Source organism: Schistocerca americana, chromosome 6 (genome assembly GCF_021461395.2).
Source record: "Schistocerca americana isolate TAMUIC-IGC-003095 chromosome 6, iqSchAmer2.1, whole genome shotgun sequence".
In the NCBI taxonomy this organism is placed as follows: domain Eukaryota; kingdom Metazoa; phylum Arthropoda; class Insecta; order Orthoptera; family Acrididae; genus Schistocerca; species Schistocerca americana.
This window is the reverse complement of record NC_060124.1, coordinates 234060764-234075860: the sequence shown is the minus strand read 5'-3', so window position 1 is coordinate 234075860 and position 15097 is coordinate 234060764. Positions and strand designations below refer to the sequence as shown.

The window sequence follows — 15097 nt, the reverse complement described above, 5'->3', positions numbered from 1 at the left end:
CTATGTCCTAGATGGGCCCGTGTTAGTGGGTAGTCCTCACCAGACGCACGGACATCACAGCCCCACATCCCGTGATCTCGATTGTTACTAACAACATGGCGGTGACAGTGGAACTTAAGCTATAGTCACTACGTCGGTGTGGGCGTGGAGAGGTACCACACTTTATTTAATTTCGTTAAAAAAAAAGGAAGATCACTCAGTGTCCGTGCTGTTCTGATCTACCCTGCCGAACATTTGGACGTGATACGCCGAGGGAGTGGCATGCACTACCGCCAGCCACTGTGAGTGATGAACGCTGACACAGAGTTGGCTCATAGCATGACATACCCGTATCCCTCAACCAGTCTCAATCTGACTTGACAACTAGCCGGATGAAAACCATTGCCGGCCGATGTGGCCGAGCAGTTCTAGGCGCTTCAGTCTGGAACCGCGCGACCGCTACGGTCGCAGGTTCGAATCCTGCGTCGGGCATGGGTGCGTGTGATGTCCATAGGGTAGTTAGGTTTAAGTAGTTCTAAGTTCTAGGGGACTGATCACCTCAGATGTTAAGTCCCATAGTGCTCAGAGCCATTTGAACCATTTTTTTAACCATTGTTCCTACCAGAGCTGTTAGCTGTGTATCCTAAATTTGTAACCCTATTCTCCCCAAAACGACCTGCAAATTTAATCATGTCTTCTTCCTACAGTCCGCTGCTGTAAGCGAGTTGTCAACATGGCATACCCTCATGTGAGGCATACAGGTTCGATTTTCGGTACGACCAGGTACACTATTGGCCATTAAAATTGCTACACCACGAAGATGACATGCTACAGACGCGAAATTTAACCGACAGGAAGAAGATGCTGTGATATGCAAATGATTAGCTTTTCAGAGCATTCACACAAGGTTGGCGCCGGTGGCGACACCTACGACGTACTGACATGAGGAAAGTTTCCAACCGATTTCTCATACACAAACAGCAGTTGACCGGAATTGCCTGGTGAATCGTTGTTGTGATGCCTCGTGTAAGGAGGAGAAATGCGTACCATCACGTTTCCGACTTTGATAAAGGTCGGGTTGTAGCCTATCGCGATTGCGGTTTATCGTATCACGACATTGCTGTTCACTTTGGTCGAGATCCAATGACTGTTAGCAGAATATGGAATCGGTGGGTTCAGGGGGGTAATACGAACGCCGTGCTGGATCCCAACGGCCTCGTATCACTAGCAGTCGAGGTGACAGGCATCTTATCCGCATGGCTGTAACGGATCGTGTAGCCACGTGTCGATCCCTGAGTCAATATATAGGGACGTTTGCAAGACAACAACCATCTGCACGAACAGTTCGACGACGTTTGCAGCAGCACGGACTATCAGCTCGGAGACCATGGCTGCGGTTACCCTTTACGCTGCATCACAGACAGGAGCGCCTGCGATGGTGTACTCAACGACGTACATGGTTGCACGAATGGCAAAACATCATTTTTTCGGATGAGTCCAAATTCTGTTTTGCAGCATCGTGATGGTCGCATTGGTGTTTGACGACATCGCGGTGAACGCACATTGGAATCGTGTATTCGTCATCGCCATACTGGTGTATCATCCGGCGTGATGGTATGGGGTACCATTGGTTACACGTCTCGGTCACCTCTTGTTCACATTGACGGCACTTTGAACATGGACGTTACATTTCAGATGTGTTACGACCCGTGGCTCTACCCTGCGAAACCCTACATTTCAGCAGGATAATGCACGACCGCATGTTGCAGATCCTGTACGAGCCTTTATTGGATACAGAAAATGTTCGACTGCTGCCCTGGCCAGCATATTCTCCAGATCTCCCACCAATTGAAAACGTCTGTTCAATGGTGGCCGAGCTACTGGCTCGTCACAATACGCCAGTCACTACTCTTGATGAACTGCGGTATCGCGTTGAGGCTGCATGGGCAGCTGTACCTGTACACGCCATCCAAGCTCTGTTTGACTCAATGCCCAGGCGGATCAAGGCCGTTATTACGGCCAGAGGTGGTTGTTTTGGGTACTGATTTGTCAGGATCTATGCACCCAAATTGCGTGTAAATGTAATCAAATGTCAGTTCTAGTATAATACATTTGTCCAATGAATACCCGTTTATCATCTGCATTTCTTTTTGGTGTAGCAATTTTAATGGCCAGTAGTGTATTACTGAAATTGAAACATTATCGAAAATTGTGGAATTCGTTCGACCGGTATGTTGCCAGTATCAGCGTCGATAACAGGCAAAAATGTGACTGATTCTCGATTCCCGGACAGGGTGAGCTGTCTGTATGCATAATTAAGTTTGTTCAGAAACCTGAGCGCGCGAGGCCTACTCGGACATGGTGAGGTTCTTTTTTTTTTTTTTTTTCGAACAGGCAAAGTTTCCTTATTTGCTATCCTTCCTGGTGTTGCAACGTACGTTTAGGTCACGTGCATCCACGGAAGTCGATGAAATAAAATTACAATGAAGCCAAAAGTCACACCTGTCACTCTGAGTGTTGTGGGGTTAGACGGCGGCCTCGAGTGGGTTTTGGGGTTGCGCGGCTACACGGTGGGCGTCAGGTTAGGCCAGGTTACGAGCAGACGTGGAGCCGGCGACGAGTGCGGCCGGCGGTGGGTCGCGACCCGCCTTCCGGCCTCATCGGCATTGCTAAGCAGCGCCGTGTCAGGGTCCAGCGCGTGGGAGAGCGCCACAAAGGCGGCGCCGCACCGTGGGACAGCCGGGAGCCGGCCCGGACGCGACACCTGCGGCTCGGCAGGCGGCGCTCGTCAGCCCGCACTCCGCAGGCGCCAGAGCCCGCGCTTTACTGGCGGACCGACACCACTAGACTACAGGCCTGCGCGCACGCTTGTGACGTCACATACTGATGGCCGGGTCTGTATCGGGACGCTCCTGTTAAGCACTCTGCAGCTATACTAACTTTACAAGTCTTAGAGATGAGACCAGATAGGGATTCTCGTGCTTTCCTCTACTACATGGCCTTGTAATGAAAGTATGGAACCAGAACGAGATTTTCACTCTGCAGCGAAGTGTGCGCTGATATGAAAATTCCTGGCGGATTAAAACTGTGTCCCGGACCGAGACTCGAACTCGGGACCTTTGCCTTTCGCGGGCAACTGCTCTACCAACTGAGCTACCCAAGCACGACTCACGCCCCGTCCTCACAGCTTTACTTCCGCCAGTACCTCGTCTCCTACCTTCCAAACTTTACAGAAGCTCTCCTGCGAACCTTGCAGAACTAGCACTCCTGAAAGAAAGGATACTGCGGAGACATGGCTTAGCCACAGCCTGGGGGATGTTTCCAGAATGAGATTTTCACTCTGCAGCTGGTAAAGCACTTGCCTGCAAAAAGCAAAGGTACCTACTTCGAGTCTCGATCCGGCACACAGTTTTAAACCGCCAGGAAGTTTCATATCAGCGCACACTCCGCTGCAGAGTGAAAATCTCATTCTGGAAACATCCCCCAGGCTGTGGCTAAGCCATGTCTCCGCTATATCCTTTCTTTCAGGAGTGCTGGTTCCGCAAGGTTTGCAGGAGAGCTTCTGTAAAGTTTGGAAGGTAGGAGACGACGTACTGGTAGAAGTAGAGCTGTGAGGAAGGGGCGTGAGTCGTGCTTGGGTAGCTCAGTTGGTAGAGCAATTGCCCGCGAAAGGCAAAGGTCTCGAGTTCGAGTCTCGATCCGGCACACAGTTTTAATCTGCCAGGAAGTTTCATATCAGCGTACACTCCGCTGCAGAGTGAAAATCTCATTCTGGAAACATCCCCCAGGCTGTGGCTAAGCCATGTCTCCGCTATATCCTTTCTTTCAGGAGTGCTGGTTCCGCAAGGTTCGCAGGAGAGCTTCTGTGTGACAATAGTTGCCTCGTATTAACCTCGCAGCAATGGTCCAGAATTGAGAAACAAATTATACTGGTACATGATACATAACTGCTTTTAAAAACAATTGGCAAATGTGGTGCAATGGAAACAAATAACACGCTATAAATTTTTTGTCATTTACTTACCCCTGAACGATGCGTAGACACAAATTCCTGTCTGCAAATGGCTGCAATCCTGTGAATTCTCAACTTCACACATTTAGGAAATCGAAACATGTGCACTTTCATGCCTTTTTGGAATTTAAAATTTCCCTGGCAAAAGGGAACGCAACACTTGTATCCCATTCTTCGAAGAACTGTAGGCAAATACTTTATGAAATATACAGAGTGAGTCACCTAACGTTACCGCTGGATATATTTCGTAAACCACATCAAATACTGACGAACCGATTCCACAGACCGAACGTGAGGAGAGGGGCTAGTGTAATTGTTTAATACAAACCATACAAAAATGCACGGAAGTATGTTTTTTAACACAAACCTACGTTTTTTAAATGGAACCACGTTAGTTTTGTTAGCACATCTGAACATATAAACAAATACGTAATCAGTGCCGTTTGTTGCATTGTAAAATGTTAATTACATCCGGAGATATTGTAACCTAAAGTTGACGCTTGAAACCCCCGACGTTCAGTTGCGTGTGGTAACAAACACGGGCCACGGTCGGCGAGCAGCATCTGCAGGGACATGTTTACGTGACGACCGTGTTTACGAGTGTGGCTGTAGAGCACTGTTGTGGTTTGGTCTAGCTGTCGCAGTGTCCGCATGTAGCGCTTGCTGCTATTGTTATTCTGCATTCGTCTCCTCACGCACACCGTGTTACCAGACGTCTGTGATAGTGTAGTGTTGTAGGAACTGTGACCATGGTGTATTAGAACTCTGAAAAGGCGGAGATGATACTCATCTATGGCGAGTGTCGACGAAATGCAGCTGAAGCCTGCAGGGTGTATGCAGAACGGTACCCGGACAGAGAGCATCCAACGTGCCGCACATTGCAAAACATCTACCACCAACTGTATGCAACAGGTATGGTCGCAGCACGCAAACGGGTCCGTAACAGGCCCGTCACAGGAGAAGCGGGTGCAGTTGGTGTGTTAGCTGCTGTTGCCATGAACCCACACATGAGTACACGGGACATTGCGAGAGCCGGTGGACTGAGTCAAAGTAGTGTCATGCGCACACTGCATCGTCACCGCTTTCACCCGTTTCATGTGTCGCTACATTAGCAATTACGTGGTGATGACTTTAATCATCGAGTGCAATCCTGTCAATGGACATTAACAGAGGATGCGTTGCAGTTCTACCTGTTTACCGATGAAGCGGGTTTCACAAACCACGGGGCAGTGAATCTACGGAACATGCATTACTGGTCCGTGGACAATCCTCGCTGGCTCAGACAGGTAGAGCGAAGCGACCGTGGACTGTAACTGTATGGTGCGGAGTCATTGGCGACCACCTCATTGGTCCTCACTTCATTGCAGGAGCCCAAACAGCTGCAACATACATCGTGTTTCTACAGAATGATCTGCCAACGTTGCTCGAAAATGTCCCACTGGAAGCGCGTCGGCGTATGTGGTATCAGCATGATGGTGCACCTGCACATTCCGCAATTAACACTAGACTAATCCTTGACAGGATGTTCGACGGGCGTTTCATAGGACGTGGAGGACGCATAAATTGGCCAGCCCGTTCTCCTGATCTCACACCTCTGGACTTCTTTCTGTGGGGTACGTTAAAGGAGAATGTGTACCGTGATGTGCCTACAACCCCAGAGGATATGAAACAACGTATTGTGGCAGCCTGCGGCGACATTACACCAGATGTACGACATTCATTACGCCAGAGATTGCCGGCCGAAGTGGCCGTGCGGTTAAAGGCGCTGCAGTCTGGAACCGCAAGACCGCTACGGTCGCAGGTTCGAATCCTGCCTCGGTCATGGATGTTTGTGATGTCCTTAGGTTAGTTAGGTTTAACTAGTTCTAAGTTCTAGGGGACTAATGACCTCAGCCGGCCGCTGGTGGCCGAGCGGTTCTGGCGCTACAGTCTGGAACCGCACGACCGCTACGGTCGCAGGTTCGAATCCTGCCTCGGGCATGGATGTGTGTGTTGTCCTTAGGTTAGTTACGTTTAAGTAGTTCTAAGTTCTAGGGGACTTATGACCTCAGCAGTTGAGTCCCATAGTGCTCAGAGCCATTTTGAACTAATGACCTCAGCAGTTGAGTCCCATAGTGCTCAGAGCCATTTGAACCATTTTTGAACGCCAGAGATTGCAATTGTGTGCAGCAAATTATGGCCACCACATTGAACATCTATTGGCCTGACATGTCGGGACACACTCTATTCCACTCCGTAATTGAAAACGGAAACCACGTGTGTACGTGTACCTCACCCCTCATGGTAAGGTACATGTGCGTCAGTGAGAAAGACCAATAAAAAGGTGTTAGCATGTGGACGTAATGTGCTGTTCCAGTCTCATCTGTACCTAAGGTCCATCACCGTTCCCTTTGGATCCCTGCGCAGTTCGGTGTTCTCCGATACACACGATCGAACAGCGGAGGAGTGGTACTCAAGCGTAAACTTTAGGTTACAATATCTCCGGATGTAATTAACATTTTACAATGCAACAAACGGAACTGATTACGTATTTGTTTATATGTTCCGATGTGCTAACAAAACTAACGGGGTTCCATTTTAAAAAACGTAGGTTTGTGTTAAAAACATACTTCTGTGCATTTTTTTATGGTTTGTATTTACCAGTTACACTAGCCCCTCTCCTCACGTTCGGTCTGTGGAATCGATTCGTCAGTATTTGATGTGGTTTACGAAATATATCCAGCGGTAATGTTAGGTGACTCACCCTGTATATCACTTTCACGTGTCACACACTTTCAACACAACATACACGCCAACAGGATTGCCGACTACAGAGAAGATGGCCAACAGTTTGTGACGTCACGTGCCAATAAGGCAGCTGTGCGTAGGCCTTGTATCTAGAAGGCTTTGGGTGGACACCCTGCGTACAGACACGTCACAACGCTAGGAAATTCTAAACGAATGTCGGAAGACCTGCAGAGATTCACGCTTTGTGCAGCGACTGCTAGCTGTCGCTCGACGCTCAAAATGCAATGTTCTTTGAAAAGGTGATGCATCAAGCCCGCAAATACGAGATGCGTTCAACGAATAGTGCAGCACCCTGTTTCGGTTGAAAAAATGCGCAGTTTATTGTGAGACTGCTTGGAATGTTCCCGCTTCACCCCCTATACGAGGGTCACTCCAAAAGAAATGCACACTATTTTTCTTTAAAATCCATCTTTTATTCTACATGTTTGTTCAAAATGTTCAAATGTGTGTGAAATCTTATGGGACTTAACTGCTAACGCCATCAGTCCCTAAGCTTACACACTACTTAACCTAAATCATCCTAAGGACAAACATACACACCCACGCCCGAGGGAGGACTCGAACCTCCGCCTGGACCAGCCGCACAGTCCATGACTGCAATGCGTTAGACCGCTCGGCTAATCCCGCCTGGCCTACATGTTTGAAAGTTTTACTGTGTGTAGATACACCCCTTAGGAACAATATTTTTATTTCTCCACATAATTTCCATCCCTCTCAACTGCCTTACGCCATCTTGGAACTAGCGCCTGTATACCCGCACGGTAAAATTCTGGACCAACGTGTTGGAGCCACTGATTGTTAGCGTGCACAAGGGAGTCATCATCTTCAAACCTTGTTCCACGAAGAGAGGCTTTCAGTTTCCCAAAGAGATGATAGTCACATGGAGCCAGGTCAGGACTGTAAGGCCGGTGTTTCAGTGTTGTCCACCCGAGTCTTGTGATCGCTTCCATGGTTTTTTGACTGACGTGTGGCCGTGCATTGTCGTGCGGCAGCAAAACATCCTGCTTTTGCCGATGTGGTCGAACACGACTCAGTCGATCTTGAAGTTTCTTCAGTCTCGTCACATATGCATCAGAATTTATGGTGGTTCCACTTGGCATGATGTCCACAACCAATAGTCCTTCAGAATCGAAAACCACCGTAGCCGTAACTTTTCCAGCAGAAGGTGTGGTTTTGATTTTTTTTTTCTTGGGTGAATTTGCATGATGCCACTCCATTGATTGCCTCTTCGTCTCTGGTGAAAAATGATGCAGCCATGTTTCATCACCTGTCACAATTCTTCCAAGAAATTCATCTCTACCATTCTCGTACTGTTCCAAAAGTTCGCTGCATACCGTGTTTCTTGTTTCTTTGTGAGTCACTGTCAACATGCTGGGAACCCACCTGGCACAAACCTTTTTCAACGCCAATACTTTCAATATTCTGCAAACACTTCCTTCCCCTATCCCAAAGTAGCGTGACATTTCGTTCACTGTGATGCGTCTTTCAGCAGTCACCAATTCGTTAACTCTCTGCACATTGTCTGGAGTGTGTGCAGTACGAGGCCTGCCGCTGCGAGGACAATCCTCAATATTGGCGTGCCCGCTTTCAACACGTAACCTGCTTGCCCACCGACTAACTGTACTGCGATCAACAGCAGCATCTCCATACACCTTTTTCTAGCTCTTGAGGATGTTTCCCACTGTCTCGTTTTCACAGCACAGGAATTCTATGACAGCACGTTGCTTCTGACGAACGTCAAATGTAGCAGCCATCTGAACACATGCTGTGACGGCGCCACTGCGGGAACAGGTTGAACGAAGTTTGAAAAGAAGCGGGAAGGATGTATCTACACACTGTAAGACTTTCACACATGCAGAATGAAAACTGTATTTTTACAAAAATAGTGTGCATTTCTTTTGGAGTGACCCTCGTAGTTTCATGAAGTTCCTATAGGTGGCGGCGCTTCCATCTGTAACAGAGGTGCGTTCCAAGCAGAGAGCTGTCTCTGTTTCTTTTTGCAGAAAACCAGAGCATCTCACATATTCATAGCCGCTTTCAGAATGTTTACAGACACCAGCAAGTGAACAAAAGCACGATGAGCCGTTGGGCGAAGCGTCTATCTTCATCACAACAAGACCGTGCAAGCCTGTCCCATCTCCCGCGTGCAGGCCGGCCGCACACAGCTGCGACCCCTGCAATACTGGAACGTGTGGACACTCTCATTCGAGGAGATCGGCGGATCAAACCTCGCTGCACAATTGGACGTCTTTGTTGGTATTGCTGACACACTCGTATCCCAGTTGGGGTACTCAAAGACGTATGCTCACAGAGTTTCTCGCCCCTTAGCAGAAAACGGTGAAGAGCAGCGAAGGACCATCCGCAGGGAGTTGTGGAACTGCTTGCGCATGACGAGGCTGATCGTGACATCTGCTTTTTTTTTTTTGTCGACAATTGTCACAGGCGATGAAATGTGCATTAATCCCTTCGAACCAGAAACAAAACAGCAATCCACAGATTGTCACAGAAATCACAATCTCCAATTTTGACTACTGTAAAATATACATTTCATGTAATTGAAAGTGGAGGAAGGAGAGAGGAAAGGAAAGGAACTAATGATGTCAGCTGCGTCAGGAAATTAAGCGCAATCTGCGGCGACGATTGAAAATGTGTGCCAGATCGGGGCTCGAACCCGGGATCTCCCACTTGCTAGGCAGTTGCGTTAACCACTGTGCCACCCGGATGCGTGAACTATCTCGGCACACTCCCGGCCGACTCACATTCCGCGCCACCTATCTCCAGTCCTCATCCATGTGTTTTTCGCCTATTTTGGATTCTCGCAGAAGATTAAACATAAATGTGCATCCTCCGAAGGAAATGTTCAAAGCCTCACCCTCAGCCAGTAAACACATGGCGACTGACGTCTGGAACTCTGAAGAGGTTATTCTTGTTTATGTCCTCCCTCATGATGCAACCGTCAACTCTGAAGTGTATTGTGCTATCCTCAGGAAGTTCAGAAATTCATTGCCACAAAAATGCAAGCGAATGTCTCCTTCTCCAAGACAGGCAGCAAGGCCTCGCTCAAGTCTGCGACCGCGAGAACAGCTCATCTACCGTACAGCCTGCATCTCGCTCCATCCGACCTTATTCTGTTTGGCGCAATGAAAGATGCACTCCATAGGGAGTACGTCGATGATGGGAGGTTACTTATGCAGCAAAACTTTGGCTCCGACATCGACAGTAGAGTGGTACTATCTGGGCATAAAGGCCCTTCCAGTAAAGTCGCGTAAGGCTGTCGCATTGAACGGATATTATGTTGAGAAATAGCGATTTGTAGCCAAAAGAGTGCGGAATAATATGCTCCGCTATAATCCTGAATAAAACGAACCTGGTTTCATAAAAATAATGTGTTGTATTACTTATTGAACACCCTTCGTATTTGAAGAATGTCATAATTCACCGCCAACTAGTTCCAGTCCACAGACAATCACCAGGCGATCACCTAACGATGGTCTGTGGACCAAAACTGGTTGTCCAATAAAGAAACTTTATTAGCTGCTCTTGGCGGTAAATGATGACGTTCTTCATTAAAAAAATCAGCTTACTGAGCATAAATTGGAGGAAATCCCCTTTACTGAATGTTTACACGATTGCCGAATAATCACTGGAAGCAGTCACATCACCACTAACATTTTACTTCACAAACAGATAGCATGTATGGCACAAGTATCGTTTTCCTCCTTTGCTGTTCCACTGTCCGCATCTCGAGGAGTACTAAAAAAAAAAGTGAATTTTTCATCGATAGAATATGAGAGGTGTCATGCGACATCCGCACAGCTGACGAAAATTTGCGAACAAAGAGATGAAATGGAAAATAAATTTGGTTAGCGTCACTGCTTCTAGATCGCGGGATTCCTGGTTCGATACCCGGCAGGTTCGGAGATTTTCTTTGCTAGGACATTCAGTGTTTGTGTTGTCCTAATCGCCGGCCGTTGTGGTCGAGCGTTTCTAGGCGCTCCACTCTGGAACCGTGCGACCGCTACGGTCGCAGGTTCGAATCCTGCCTCGGGCATGGATGTGTGTGATGCCCTTAGGTTCGTTAGGTTTAAGTAGTTCTAAGTTCTAGGGGACTGATGACCTCAGATGTTAAGTCCCATAGTGATCAGAGCCATTTGAACCATTTTTTATTGTCCTAATCATTTCAGCCATCTTCATGGACTGGCACATCGCCGAAATGGCGTGAAATTGAAAGACTTGCACGCGTCGGCCGAATAATTCCAGACGTGGTCTCCCTGTTAATAAAGACATACTGTATCCCTTCCCCTGTTCCATCCACTGAGGGTGCGCGGGAACATTAGCTGTCGCGAAGCCTCCGTATGAATTCTAATTTCTTTGATTTCCCCATCCTAATCATTTCTGCGGAGAGAAGTAACATGTTGCCTTACTCTTCATGGAACACCGAGCGAAGTGGCGCAGCGGTTAGCCCGGTGTACTCACATTCAGAAGGATATCGGTTCAAATCTGCGTCCGACCATCCAGATTTAGGTTTCCCGTGATTTCCCAAAATCGCTCGAGGCAAAGTCCGAGACAGTTCGTTTCAAAGAACACTGCCGTTTTCCATCCCCGTCGTTAATAAATCGGAGCTTATTCTCCGCTTCTAATGACCTCGTTGTCGACGTGCCGTTAAACGCTAATCTTCTTTCCTTCTTCTTGGAAGTGTCCTTCATGCAAAACGCCCCTCTTCTACCGCCTGCCACTGGAAGTTGATGAGCATATCTGTAACGCTCCCGCGCCTGCTGGACAGCCACGCCGGATAGCCGTGCGGTCAGGTCGGCGTGTCACGGTTCGCGCGGCTTCCCCCGTCGGTGGTTCGAGTCATCCTTCGCGCATGGGTGTGTGTGATGTCTTTAGCGTAAGTTAAAGTCAGATTAAGTAGTGTGTAAGCTGGGCCGATGACCTCAGCAGTTTGGTTCAAATGTTTCAAATGGCTCTGAGCACTATGGGACTTAACTTCTGAGGTCATCAGTCCCCTAGAACTAAGAACTACTTAAACCTAACTAACCTAAGGACACCACACACATCCATGCCCGAGGCATGATTCGAACCTGCGACCGTAGCGGTCTCGCGGTTCCAGACTGTAGAGCCTAGAACCGCTCGGCCACCCCTGCCGGCCAGTAGTTTGGTCCCATAGGACTTACCAACCCTTTTACTGCTGGACAAACACATCAGGAAACGCACCGCCCTCCTTTGCAACTTCTCTTTTTCCTTTATTAATGCCACCCGGTTAGGGAGACACCGAAGAATGGACCAAACGGGAGAGTATTTAGTAAACTGTCCCCGTCTTAGATGAATTACGTTGCTTTAAGTATAGTCCGACAAATGTCAGCCTAGCATCTTGCACTCAAAAACCAAAGAGACTGGTTGGGTTGGGTTGTCTGGGGGAAGAGATGAAACAGCGAGGTCATCGGTCTCATCGGATTGTTCTGCTGGAATTTCCCAAGTCAGTTGGAATGCAAAATGGACACCACAGTAGGTGGGATGCTTACGTACGTGTCACCTGTCACAGTCGTATCTAGACGTATCAGGGGTCCCATATCACTCCATCTGCACACGCCGCACACCATGACAGAGCCTTCACCAGCTTCAACAGTCCCCCTGCTGACATGCAGAGTGCGTGAATTCATGAGGTTGTCTCCATACCAGTACAAGTCCATCCGCTCGAAACAGTTTCAAACCAGACTCGCCAGATCAGGCAACATGTTTCCAGTCATCAACAGCTAATGTCGGTGCTGCCGTCAGCACCGGCATAAAGCTTTGTGTCATCTAGTCATCAAGGGTACACGAGTGGGCCTTCGGCTCCAAAAGCCCATATAGATAGTGTACCGCTGACACTTGTTGATGGCCCAGTAATGAAATCCGCAGAAATTTGCGGAAGGGTTTCACTTCTGCCACACTGAACGATTCTCTTCAGTCGTCGTTGGTTCCGATCTTGCAGGATCTTTATGCGGCCGCAGCTGTGTTGGAGATTTGACGTTGTACCGGATTCCTGATATTCACGGTACACTCGTGAAATGGTCGTACGGAAAAATCCCCACTTCAGCGTTACCTCGGAGATGCTGTGTCCCATCGCTCGTGTGCCGACTGCAGCAGCACGTTTAAACTCACTTAAATCGATAACCTGCGATTGTAGCAGCAGTAACCGATCTAACAACTGCGCGAGACACTTGCTGTCTTATATAGGCGTTGCCGATCGCAGCGCCCTATTCTGCCTGCTATATCTCTGAACACGCATACCTATACCAGTTTCTTTGGCGCTTCAGTGTATTTTGCTATATTAATTTGATGTAATCATTCCACTCTCTATCGTCTCGGTCTTACGCCGATTGCTGTCACCGTCTCTTGACTGTATGTAAGTACCTGTAAGGTCTCTAATATTCTGCACTTCAGAAACATGTGTTGATCGTGCTTCTTTGTTCTGTAGATTATTATCATTCCCCGTTATACAATATACTTGCATTATCCTGTAACACATGTTTATATATAAAAATTAAGTTCCTTTCACCATTTATGGCTATCTCCCCACAAATTGTCTTCAATATTTCTTCTCTAATTAATATATGAACTTCTTGCAACCAAGTGACGCACAAGAAGTAAGAGCTTGCAATTTAGCAGTGTTTGCAAGTATTCTGAGGTTACAAAACAGCTTGGACGATATTTTTCCGAGTTGGTGCTACCCCTTTGATCATATTACACCGCCGGCCGCGGTGGCCGTGCGGTTCTGGCGCTGCAGTCCGGAACCGCGGGACTGCTACGGTCGCAGGTTCGAATCCTGCCTCGGGCATGGGTGTGTGTGATGTCCTTAGGTTAGTTAGGTTTAAGTAGTTCTAAGTTCTAGGGGACTTATGACCTACGATGTTGAGTCCCATAGTGCTCAGAACCATTTGAACCATCATATTACACCAAGGGTAACGTAATCAAATAGATCGTCGACCTGAAAGTGGTGAAGTGCCACTTGCTTGGTTGTGTTCCTTTTAGCGTGGCACATTGTATCGGCGATTTTAGCCGCTGTGTGACTCAGTAGTTTCTCCATAGTCAATAAATAAGATTGCACATGATTCCATTATACTGAAAGCAACTTGTTCATCAGTAGACGGATGGATATACGCTGCAGGGTGCTTTATGTTATTGCTATGATTGTTTTATTATACACTGAAATTTCGTGCAGCGCCTGGGTGTACAGAAAAATATGTGAAAGGAAGTAACGTTTCGTTTCACATTCATGAAATTCTAAAACTCAATAATCGTATTTGTGACAATTATTTTCTTTCTCATGACTTCAGTTGTGACCTTTCCCCACCTGGATTTCACTGCAGACAGTCTCCAAAAGTACATTTGAATTGCCATCAGTATTTTCATTAATTGTAGTTTAACTGCCCATAATACTGATCCGTGTGTCACAAGGCTTCTAATAATTATTTTGAAATTTTTTCTGTTGTTTCGTTTCTAACGTACTGATTCCATAAAATACCATTAATGTTACAATAATTAACTTTCCAGGATTTATTCTTGACTCAATTTCCTTGTCTTGTTTAGCATCTTGTCTCATTTTTACTACTAGATAATCGTACTCTTCAGCGTGTGTAATCGTCTCCCCCCCACCTTACACAGTCAGATATTAGTCGTGTCGATCATTTTTTATACCCCTGTGTTAATTTCCTGGCGATAAATTCAACGTCTTCTTCACCTTGTCCCAAAATTGCACTGAAGCACCAAAAAACTGATATAGGCATGCTTATTCTAATACAGAGATATGTAAACAGGCAGAATAAGGCGCTGCGGTCGGCAAAGCGTATACAAAACAAGTCTCTGACGCAGTTGTTAGATCGGTTACTGTGCTACAATGGAAGGTTATTGAGATTTAAGTGATTTTGAACGTGGTTTTATAGTCGGTGCCCAAGCGATGGGACACAGCATCTCCGAGGCAGCGATGAAGTGGAGACTTTCCCGTAGGAACATTTCACGCGTGTACCGTGAGTATCAGGAATCCGGTCGCGTCGTGTGACTAGGTCCTCCCGTCGGGTAGACCGTTCGCCGAGTGCAAGTCTTTCAATTTGACGCCACTTCGGCGACTTGCGCGTCGATGGGGATGAAATTATGATGATTAGGGCAACACAACACCCAGTCCCTGAGAGGAGGAAATCTCCGAGCCAGCCGGGAACCGAACCCTTAGGATTGACAGTCTGTCGCGCTGACCACTCAGCTACCGGGGGGGGGGGGGGAGGAGGGGGGACAGGAATCCGGTAAAATATCAAATCTCCGACATCGCTGCGGCCGCAAAAT

General features: G+C 47.6%; 1 non-coding gene across 1 annotated transcript; it reads right to left on the bottom strand.

Annotated features, from left to right (window-relative positions):
• Positions 1–3067: 3067 nt before the first annotated feature.
• On the bottom strand, positions 3068–3142 carry Trnas-cga. The gene has a single exon. It is a non-coding gene; the product is annotated as a tRNA-Ser (tRNA).
• Between the last annotated feature and the right edge of the window lie 11955 nt (positions 3143–15097).